Below are 12704 nucleotides of genomic sequence, written 5' to 3'. Positions count from 1 at the left end.
TTATGTTGATCCATAACTCCTTAAACTCTCTACAGGTTTCACACTCCTTGAGCAGCAAATGCACCCCATGATTTTTTTGTCATGTTTTACTGTGCCACGTGTGCACTCTGATTTATGATTCACCTTTTTTTTCCAGATTCTTTCTCGATTGCAATATTGCAGTACAAAAGGTAATTTATCTGTCCTTGCGACACGTTTTCATTGCTCTGTCCAGCTTAAATGATCTTTGCATCATTTTAATCTCTTAACACGATTTATAAAAGGCTTTTTTGTTTGCCACCCTGAAATAAACTTTTCACCTTTCTTTATTCTCGCGACAATTGTATTACTACATAAGTGTTCAAGGTTAAAATTTTGCTTCATTTGACTTACTGATTTCCTACGATTCCTAATCACTTTCATAACAAGCAATCAATCTTCTCTTTCTGTCGTTTTTCGCTTTCTTCCTGACCCTGACTTTCTGCTGATTGAATTTCGAGAAATATATCTGGACACAAAACTTTGAACTGTAGATTTACCACATCTATCTTGTTTGGAAGTTTTACGAAAAGACCAATCTGAATTGAGGATTTGAATTATTCAACCTTTATCAAAGTCTCACACGTACATTTTCCTGAATTGGTAAATGTGAATTTTAACTGATAAACAAATGATATAGTTCAAACTAAATACATAAGTATGAGTGTCTTATACCTATTTAATGGTTGAATTTTTGTATAAGAAAAATCAAAAGGATCAAACTTTGCCATTGTTGCGATTTAATTATATTTTCAAACTATGTAAAATTGCCAAAAAAAATTAATTTAAATAAAATATTATAAATTTTTTTGAATCAAAATGTTATTTGGAAAAGTTAAAAACATTTTTACTTAGGAAAAAAACAATATAAACTCACGTGTAACACTTTATAATAAGGAAAACTTTAATGGGAAATATAAAACATAACGTTAAAGATATCCTTTTTTACCTGTTGTTAATTCAAGGGCCCATCTCCTTTTTTTTTCAATTTCTTTTCATTTTAAATAATAAAAAAGTGTAAATATATTAAATATATAATATTGAAAACCAAAACTTTTTCAACAATTTTTTGGTACAATTAACTTTACTTTATTATAAAAAAATGTACACAACTTTTTTATTTAAGTTAGTTTTCTAACAATTCTGCAGTTTAGATAAATTTCACAAGTTTAATCAATTATTTTTGTTTTTTTATTAAATAGCATAGTTCACTATTTGTTCTAATTTAATAATTAAGAAAAAATTTTTTTGAATAAATGATACAACATTGATTTTTATGACTTTTTACATAAAAGTCATGCTGTCCCATTTTTTTTGACGACACTTTATAACCGTACACTTGCAAAAAGTTTATCAAATTATTGGCCCACAATTAGATATTCTTCTCTTTCTTCAAAAATATCTTTTTTGAATGCTTCAGCACCATCTTCTTCATTGCCATTTTATACTTAATTGCCTTGCCAATGATCATTTTGTAAAAGGGCAATGTTGTGAAGCATAAAACAGAAAATTATTATAACTATGGATTTTTGTAGGTTTGTTTGCAAGAGAATATCAAGGCACGGAAATCGTTTTTTTTTTTTGAATATCAAGTTAATATTTAACTGACATGCGATACAAACTGTAATTATATCGGATTTCACTTAAATTGGTTAGGTAAAAAAAAAGGTGTCATTAAATTTTGTTTGCAAGGATAGCCTATATCACCTATACTCTGAACGTGTTGACGAGCTTCTAAAACTTGTTTAATAGTTGAGTTAGCATAAATTTGTATATTGTGAGCATATCCAGGCCATTTAACACAAGCAGATAAAATTTCTTTAGAAGGATCTGCAATGCACTGGCAGTTCAAAGAAAATATCCCATTCTGTTATGATAAATTTTTACGCTTTCTCCACGACGACTTATTATAGGAATATATGTTCTATTAACTACTTTAATACAACCTGAGAATCTTTGAATTTGGTAAAATCATAATGATGGTTGAAAAATATATATATATATATATATATATATATATATATATATATATATATATATATATATATATATATATATATATATATATATATATTTCCTTTATCAAAGAAAATTTCAAAGTTTGTAGGAAATAGCAATATACGAAATTCCATGAAAGCTTATAACTAGAGATATGCCGATTCCAAAACATACCGGTTTCGATTACGATTCCGATTCTCAGTTGCGATTCCAATTCTTTACCGATTCCAATTCTTTTGTGTTTTTTATTGTTTTAATTCAACTGATAGTGCTTATAGTTAATTAAGTACTTACTCGTACTTTAAAAATAAAAACATTGAAGTCAGTTATATGTACAGGTGAAACAGGGTTAATAACACCGAGGCTATATGGAGCACGCCCTCCCCACTCCTTTTTATCGATAACGTTTTTTTTTTTTTAACTGACCTCGAAAATGAGGGATTTTTTTACAAAATAAGGGAGTGTGCCCTTCCCCCTCCCCTACTTTAAAAACTGTGTTAGCCTTGTGTAATAACAGCAACTTAACTAATATCATGTTAATAAATAACAAATAATATAGTGAATGTTTGTATAATCTTATTATTAATAATAAGAAATAAGTAATATAGTCATAAGTAATGGATAGTGATCAGATAAACAGAATGTTGTATCTTCAGCATTTACATAAGTCACAACCATTAGTGCTGATAGATCAGAAATGGCATGTTTTTGTTCAAAAACACAAGCATTTGCACTAGTTCCGGAGTTAACGAGCTTCTTTTCTGGTCGCAGATAAGCCCCGCGGTACTAAATAACCGCTCCGAAAACACTGTACTTAGAGGTGTCCCTAAATATTTCTGTGCTAGTTTTTTCATATTAAGAAATTTGGATTTTCTCCAGTAATCAAACACGTCTATGTGACTTACGAGTAGAGGTTCTTTCAAGTACACTGCTACTTCGTCTGACATAGTGCAATACGCAGTATGTCTCTAAAATATTTTAAAAAGTTAATTTTTTTCATATTTTTTACCTCCTAAAGGCCGAGGGGGCCACTTCAGTTGAGGAGGCTGCTCATTTTTTTTAAATTGCTCTGTGTTCTTAATTGTGGTAATAGCCTTCTCTCAATTCTTTAAATCCGAAACACGGACGTTGACGAACAAGGTTGCTTCGCGGAGAAATATAGTCAAATATTTTGTAATATTTAAAGTAAAATAATATTATAGAAGTACATACAATACTTACCAGAGAATTTGGATTAATTATTTGGTTATATAATGACCAGACAGCACCTGGAGCAGGTGTGGTTCGTTCTTGATTTTCAGCAACTTTAGTTTCAAGACCTTCGTCTATTTCTAGTGCATTCAACTCACCGATCAATAAAGTAATAGCTTTCTCAGCCATCGTCCTGATCCTAAAAATCTTCTTTTGAAATCTGGGAACTAGTATTGTTGCAAAAGCATATATAGATTTGTTCTCGCAGTCTCCGTAGCGACGATGCAAAGACTCTCCAAAAACATTTCCGTTGTCCTTGATGCGATCAAGTAACATGTTAACTGCATTTATTATTGGGATAACTTCTGATGTGGTTACTTTTGATGAACTTGCAGTAAGTCTTAAAAAACTTTTAAAGTAGCAACGAGAGAAACTAAATTGTCCCATTCTTCGGTTGACAATTCTTTGTTTTGTCGAGCAGCTTTTGGGAAATGTGGCGTTACCAACAGAATTGCATCTTTTTGTTCAATTAAACGGTTTAGCATGTGGAAGATGCTATTCCATCTAGTTGTTTAAAGTGTCCTACTATTCTTCTATATGTAGCAGTTAGTAAAGAAATGCGTTTAATGTCAAGACAGCCATCTTTTACAACCAACTGAATTGTATGGGCAAGACAAGGAATGTTTGAAAACTTCCCTACTTCCATAGCAGAGACAATTTTTCTGGCATTATCTCTCACTACTACGTTGAGTTTTTCAAGTAGTCCCCAACGCTCAAGTGATTCATTCATAAATTTAACAAGATTATCTGCAGTGTGGGACTCCTAAGGAAATGGTACCACGTCAAGACAAATGTGACTTTGTATCATATCTTCGGTGAGGAACTGTGCTGTTAGGCTCATGTAATCAACATTAGCTGTGGAGCTCCACATGTCGGTAGATATACTAACATGATCAGCTTTCTTTGCCAAGAAACGAATTTTACTTGATACCTTCTGATAAATGTTAGGAATTTCAATAGTCGAGAAATATTTTCTGCTTGGTATTGTATATCTTGGCTCCAAAAACTGCAGTAACCTTTTGAAACCAGGATTTTCTACTACACTAACAGGTTGGTTATCTGTGCATATTATTTCTGCAACAAGCCATGTAAGTTTTATTGACTTCGGATCTGTAGATGTGAAAGGCCTGGTCTTAGCAAACACTTGGTATATTGTCTGCTGTTTAGGAAATGAAGATCTAGGCTTCATTTTTACAGAACTAAGTGTAGAAGAAGAGCTTCTAGTATTAATCTCCGCATCCTCAGACTTAGGCTCGAGACCTGTGAATACGGATGTGAGTGCAGTAGATCGAGGCTCCCTTGCCATGGTTGTAGGAGTATCACAAGCAGGGTTAGGAATGGATTTAAACGATGGTCCTGCAGTAGAGCTATCCGCACATATATCAAAATCGATAATACTAGCTTTATCCTGTTTCTGATATTTTATATCAGATTTATGAAAAGCATTTAAATGCTTTAGCATGTTCGATGTTGTGTATGACTTAGAAATTCCGTCACCACCCCTGAATATAACTGTTTTGCAAAAGCTGCATATTGCAAAGTTAGTGTTATTTAAATCGATCGCAAAATAGTCCCATACCTGGCTTTTTTTACGTTTTAGCATGATAATGATACTACATTCTAAAATAAAAACACCATTTGTAATAATAAATAGTAATAATACAAACAATAATAATTATAATAAAACTTATTATAATAGTACTTATCGCCGGTTTAAATATCAATTGAAATTTTGTGGCAGTATTTTGCATATTTGCAACATTTACTTTTGTCAAGGTTTTCCTTCACAGTTTACTTAACTTCAACAATGATATAAAACGCAACAGTGAAAATTTAAAGTAAATTAAATAAAAGAAAGTCACAACGGCAAACAGTGAATTTTTTTTTTCAAAACTATCAAGGGAATGTTATTAAAAGAAGTGAAGTCGTTAAAAAGTCATTTTAGAAAGAATTGGAATCGTTAAAAAAAAGTAGAGAATCGCGATTTTTATGATTTCTAGAGAATCGTTGGAATCGGGAGAATCGGAATCGGAATCGGCCCATCTCTACTTTTAACAAGCTATGCTGAATTATCAAAGGATAAACTTCTGTTGGAAACTTTGTGTATTAATGTCTTTTGTTAGCAAATTGGATTGAAATGTTCTAAATCGTTTGACAAGCAGTTGATTGATACGCTTTCAGCTCCTCCGAATCTCCTAATACTCTCTAAAAGATTATAATTAATTAAATTAAGTTGTACAAATTTAAACAAAAAGTACATTATTGTTACTTTAATATATTATTATATTATTTGTAATAATATGATACTATTTAAAAACATAATATTAAATCTATAATAAGAATATACAATTTTCTGATACCATTTCTTGAATATCTACTCACTTGAAATGAATCAGCAGCATTAAACCAAATTGAAATTACCAGTTTTTGTACATTTGAAATACGGCAACCTCAGTTGTTTACATTTTAGTTAATAATGACATTAGCTATTTTAACAAAAGTGTCTTTTGTAAATCTCTATCGCCTTTTAAATTCTATTTTGTTGAAGTCTTCTAAAGGATTTGCACCGTCAATAATAAACTTCGGTATGTGATTTGGCATATTTCTTCTTCTAAAATGCAACTCATAAAAATTCATATTTGAATGTTTTAAAACAAGTTTTTTTAATATATGATATTATTATAACTACTTCTTCTCATAAACTCTCTTATACTACTTTTAGGCTTTTCACTTCTTTGTAAAACTGTAACTTTTTATTATTAAATAGAATTTATTTTTATGCTAAGACATGCTTATATAATAAAGCTAGAAATTTTAAGTCTGCTTCTTGTATTCGGAAAATATTTTTGCTTTATCAAGTCTGGTTTGAAGTCAGACTTTAAAAGCGGTATACTTTTATCGGTTTTCAAGTCAGACTTACGTTGAAGTTCGCTTTATACATCAGCTCAAGTCACACTTCAGGTTTAAATTAGGACTTCAAATTTGAAGTTCACTTCTTGCCTTCCACCCTAATTATCAGACAACAGTTTCAGAGAAAGATTCTTTTACCGTATGAAATAGGCTTCAAAATCTGTTGAATAATGAAAGATTATATTCCGTTAGTCAACTCATCTTATTGGGTACTAGCATTCCCAAAATATCTTGTGACATATAGCAATCTATTCCTCGCCTCGTGGGTTTTGTTCTTGAAAAATTAATTGTTTGCAGAAGCATACTGAGTGACTTCATGAAGTTTTAATGAAGTTATTTGTTAAAGTTGGAATGTTAAAAAAAAAAAAGATTCTTTGATTTAGAATTAAAACTTATCTTAAGAAAAGAAACGAAAATTTGTTTATAGAAGTTGAATTTATTTTGAAAGGAAAATTTCCATTAATAGACTAATTAAATTGCGGAAACCATGATCATATGTAAAGAAAAAAAGGTCGCGCTGAAAAATGAGCTTTGAATAGAATAACTTAAGATGCGGTTGAAATAATTATCTGATGTTGAGGAAAAAAGTGGAGCTGAAAAATGCCACACATTCAAAAAAGAAAAAAATTTTGAAAAAGAGTCAAAATTTTCAAAAAATACCTTAAGTTCTGAATGTTTTTTAAAACTTAGTTGGAAATATGAAGCAACTTTTCAGAAATCCCATAACCGACATTTTCATAGAAATTACCTTTTTTGAAGAAATAAATTCTTTAGGAGACCGACACAACTTTAACAATAGACAATGTAAATCAGGTTCGTAATTGCCTAACTAATTCCTTAAAAACATACTTTTTTTAAAAAAAAAAAACCCTTCAGCCAGTTTTTTTTAAAAAAAAAAACCCTTCAGCCAGTAACTCAAGAGGTTTCTGCTGAAAAATAACATTTTTGTTTCGGGAATTGTTACAATTTTACTTAATGCTGCTTCTTTAATCAAAACTTGGCAAGAAAACGAGTTTAGACGAAGTAGTATTAATACCAGTGCTTACAAAATGACAAAAACTGGCAAAATGTAAGCAATCAAATAATTCAAAAAACTAAAACATTGATATTAAAAACTGATTTACCATGTAAACTTAAAGGATATTCCACTATTCAAACTTCCTTGGGCACCATGGGAATTAAAAATAACTAATTTTCAATACTACCCAACGCATGCTGGTATATCAACGTCTTTCCAAAAAACAAGAATGATTTAAAATGTCAAGATTTGTGATCATAACATGAAATTGATATTTGATTAAATTGCATATGATTAGTAAATTTAAAAAGGTTTCATTAACGGAAAAAACGGCTAAATGGATTTTTTTGACAAACTATTCTTTAGCTGTTTAGATTTTGTTGTAAAAAGTTTTATTTTAAAAAAGTTATTTGATTCTACCCAAATAAATGCAGCGATAATGTTTTTACATATCTACAAACTAATTTACATTTTTATACTTGATATTGGTTTAAAATATATTAAGTTGTTTACAATGCGCGTTTTTTTAAGCTTTTTTAGGTTTTTATCAAAAATTTTCATAGTTGGAAATCTAAAAATTAAATATGGGATTTTGGCTTTCTTTCTACCAATATTTTGGTTAAAAATGAGGTTCGAGGCATATATAACAATTTCTGACCACTGTGCTGTGTAGCTAAATACCATGAATAAATATTTTGTACATTTTAAAGAATAATCGCACCACCCCAAACTGCTTAAAACGTATTTTTAACATCAAACAGCATTGATAGTAGATTTTGCTTTTTTATATAGCTTACTAATGAATTTTAAAATATTTTAAATAAAAAAAATGACGAGGTCGTCCAAATATTTTTAGGGTTCTAGGAAATGAAGCTAGTGTTTTTATAAGTTTATCCAAATACCAAAGTCCTGCATTACGTTCGTTCAATTACGTCTGATTACGTTAATTACGTTAAACGTAATTAACATAATTGACGAACAAAACGAACTCAGCCTTACGTTTGTTTCGTTAAAAAATTAAACGGAATTTTTCAAGTTACGTTTCGTACGTAGTTAAACGAAATTAACGGAATTGTAAAGAATTTATTAAAATTTAAGTTTATTACATAAAATACTGCATTATGGTTGCTCAATTCTGTTAATTAAGTAATAACTGAATAATATTTGGATAAGGATCTGTATCATCCCCAGTGCTATAAAAATAATGGTAATGAAATTACAATAATCTCTTCTTTTGACTGTAATGAAATTAAGTTTATTTTGTTAATTATATATAATTAAATTTATTTTGTTAATTTCATTATAGAATGTTAAACATAACTAATATAAATAACAAAACTCAGTTCGTCTTGCAGTATTACAATACCAAGTAAATAAACCTTACAATTCATCATCAATATAATTATTTTGGCATTATTATTTTAGTAATGCAAGCAGATAAAAATTTTATGCCCAAACATATTTTATCCAAAAATGTAACATAATAAGTTCCCAAATATAATCTATTAAAACTAAACAAAAAATGAACCTTGCTTAAAAGAAATATTTTGCATTATTTATTACAAATTAATTTTTTATTACACAAAAGTACTGAAGGAATACTTTGATTACCAAAAATTAGTAAAACATGAAATATCCTACTTGTGATTCTGACACGTTGTAATGAAACTGAAGGCTTCCTTTCATTTTATCAACATTCATTTTGGCAACAATAAACAACTATGATTAAGTCAACATAAAAATAAAACTATACTTTCGTTGACATAAAAATAAAACTATTACTTTGTCAACATAAAGATATAAAAACTAAACTGTTGAGTTATGTAACAATGTATATAGGTCAACTCTGGCATTAAGGGTCTGTGTGAAATTCCAAAAAAATGAGATGTTAAAATTGACCCAAAATACAGTCTTTACTAGCGTAAGTGACTCATTGTCAGTATTCCTGATAACTATAGGCTACATCAATGCCATATTTAAAGACTTATTTTTTGAAAGATTCTGAAAATACTAGAAAAATACCAAAAGTTTAGAAAAAATATACAATGTTAAAAAAATGCTTAAAATTGACATTTTTTAAGGTCACTTTTCTGCAGCCATTCTTAAGCATTGCTCTTCTTCAGTCTCAAGAACTTTGATCTGTTTCAATTTGTCCAAATTTTCTCTAATGAACACAATCATGTGAACATTTTCTGAATCGAGGTTAGATCTTCTGTCACTGATAATTCTTCCAGAGGCTGAAAAAACACGTTCTGAAGTTGCAGATGTAGCAGGGATGTGGTAGATTTTACGCACAAGTTTGCTAAGATGAGGAAAATGTATTTCATTTTTTTTCCACCATTTCAAAGGTTCTTTCTCACAAGCATCTGTCAATGGCATAGCCAAGAATTTTTCAATCTCCTGTGACACATCACTGCATTTTTTGGTTGCGTTGTGGATATCAGAAGAGATCTCAAAAACAAGCTGCTGGGCTTCATTCATTTCATCAAAATTTGGTGGAAGTTCTTTTGCTTTATCTCTACTGATATTTGTTTCCTCGGAGAATAATTCAGTTGCATTTTTCACTGTTTGATCAAAAGTCTTCAACTTTTTTAAAATTGCTCCTTTGTAGTAGGGATCCAGAAGATGAGCCAAGCAATATAGTTTGTTATCTGTTCCACCAGAAGGAATTTTCTTTTCTAGCTGTTCAAGTAAAGCAGTAGCAAGTTTGCAGGCTTCTGACAAAAATTTTCGACCTTTTAATTCTTTTTCTGTCTTTATCTTGATGAGCCTCTCTCGAATAATGAAAATTTGTACAAGAACTTCGTGAATGGTAGGAACTTTGTCTGACTCAAACTTTTTAGATGCTTCAAAGAACATGTTCAACAAAAATTGAACATCAGCCATTAGCTCAAATTCCTGTTCATTCGGAATTTTCTCTGAAAAATCAGCCTCAGAATTCTTGAGATGGAGAAGTGGTGTTTTCAACTGCAGGATTGAATCCAACATGAGACAATTAGAGTTCCATCTAGTGACAACTGGTGGAATTATTTTTCGGTAAGTAACATCAAGCTGCTTACATGCTTTGGAGATTGCCTCATCTGTTTTTGTAGACTGATGAACAAAAGATGACAGATTGGTTGCACATTTGATGAGTTCTTTGGTAGTTTTGAGTGAATCGACTGCTTTAGATAATACAAGATTTAAAATGTGGTCAATGCAAAGTAATGATTCGTTGATTTGATCTGCTTTTGATGATCCTGATTTCATGTTGGCAGCATAGTCATGTACCACTACACGCAAGCAGTCTTGTGAAAGTGCAAGTTCAGTGATTGAATCATCGAGCTTTTTACCAATAGCTTGTCCAGTGTGAGGAAATGGAAATGGCTTACAAGCTAAAATGATCCTCTGGAGCTCAAAATTCTCATCAATGAAATGAAGTGAAATGCTGATGTAGGCTTCATTATTTCTAGATGTCCACAAGTCTGTTGTAAAGGATACTCCAGAAGTTGTTGGTAAAATGTTAGCAAGTTGAGATGAAAGATGTTTCTTCACTTCTTCATAGAGTAGTGGGAGTTTCTGTCTTGAAAAGGTTGTTGCTGATTTCAGTTGATGACGTGGAAGATACTTTGAACAAAAGGATTGGAAACCCTTAGACTGAACAAATGTGAATGGAAGATCACATTCTACCAACAGCTTCATTAGGTCCAAGTCAAACTCTAGTTGTCTCTGGTCAAACAAGGAATACTTAGAACGAAAAAAATTTATGCTTGAGTGGCATGGGACAGGATGAAACTTATTAAGGCTTTTGGCAAGTTTTGGCTTTTTTGGATCAGGTGGAAGAAATCCTTCACTTTGTAAAGAGGTTGTAGAATTTTTTGACGTTGAAACTTCTGCTTCTAAATCTTCAGCTTCTTTAGTGGCTTCACATAAATTAGCTTCGTCATTTAGTTCTTCCATTTTTCGTTGAGTCTGTTGTTTTATCATTTCTGTAAACTTGCTTTGATGCTGAGTTCGTAGATGAGTCCTCATGGCAGCTGTAGAACCATTTTTTCTTCTGAAAATTGCATTTGGACAGTGCTTACATTTCACTCTTGGAATACCGTCACTGTCAGCACTGTATATTTCAAAGTGGTCCCAGAGGACCACATTTCTCTTGTTTTTCGGTCCTTTGTTCATTTTGAAGGAGTGATAAATTCGCAAATTAAAAATTTAAATCACAGCACATTTTTATCTCTGAAGTAAATAAAGTTTAACATTTATATCTGTGAATATTTGTTTATTGAAAAATTTCTCTTTATATCTGTGAATATTTGTTTATAGAAAAATCACTCAACCTCTCCTCTGTTAGTTTTGTTAGTTACGTCAATTACGTTAAGTTACGTTCGTGGACAAAATTAACGAAACCAAAATTTAATTACGTTTCGATACGTTCGTACAATGAACGTAATTTCAATGATTACGTACCGTTACGTTCGTTTAGTTACGTTAGAGATAATGCAGGACTTTACCAAATACACTTAATTCGCATACATATAATCATTCGAAATATAATTTTGTCATGAAACAGTTTTTCTTTAAAAAATGCACCCTTTTTGAAAAACCTCTGGCATTTTAAACCGTTTTAAATATACTTTAAAAAAAAAAGAAAACATCTTAAGTTTGACTTAGATCCCTTTTGAAAAAATGCTCCTTTAAATGAGCTTACAATTGCATGTTAGACTTAATATTATTTAAGAATTTAAACATTTACATCGTATAATTTTGTTTCATAATACATTATAAAGAATTTTGTAATAATGATTTTTAGCATCTCTTAAATTTATTCAGTATTATTATATTGACCGATAGATATATAACCTATACAAAATGTTGAATCCAACATGAAATTAGAAATGAATAGTAATAATGATAACAATATTGATAATAATAATAATGATAAAACTAATAATAATAATGATATAATAATAATAATAATAATAATAATAATAATAATAATAATAATAATAATAATAATAATAATAATAATAATAATAACAATAATAATAATAATAATAATAACAATAATAATAATAATAATAATTATAATAATAATAATAGCAATAATAATAATAATAATAATGATAATAATATAAATAATAATAATAATAATAATAATAATAATAATAATAATAATAATAATAATAATAATAATAATAATAACAATAATAATAATAATAATAGTAATAATAATAATATAAATAATAATAATAATAATGACAATAATAATATAAATAATAATAATAATAATAACAGTAATAATAATAATAATAATAATAATAATAATAATAACAATAATAATGATAGTAATAGCTATAATAATAATAATAATAATAATAATAATAATAATAATAATACTATTAATAATAATGATAATAATAATAATAATAATAATAATAATAATAAAATAATAATAATAATAATAATAATAATAATAATAATGATAATAATAATATAAATAATAATAATAATGACAATAATAATATAAATA

The 12704-nt window shown here is 29.2% G+C and overlaps 2 pseudogenes; both read right to left on the bottom strand.

Annotated features, from left to right (window-relative positions):
* Positions 1–752, bottom strand: LOC149882458 (uncharacterized; annotated as a pseudogene).
* A 905-nt stretch (positions 753–1657) lies between these two features.
* Positions 1658–4870, bottom strand: LOC149882457 (zinc finger BED domain-containing protein 4-like; annotated as a pseudogene).
* Positions 4871–12704: the final 7834 nt, after the last annotated feature.

The sequence above is a fragment of the Hydra viridissima genome, unplaced genomic scaffold, assembly GCF_058129835.1.
Source record: "Hydra viridissima isolate aposymbiotic clone 2 unplaced genomic scaffold, HvirCarnegie_v1 scaffold_10, whole genome shotgun sequence".
Lineage (NCBI taxonomy): Eukaryota > Metazoa > Cnidaria > Hydrozoa > Anthoathecata > Hydridae > Hydra > Hydra viridissima.
Note: the sequence above shows the minus strand (reverse complement) of the source record. Positions and strands in the feature narration are given on the sequence as shown.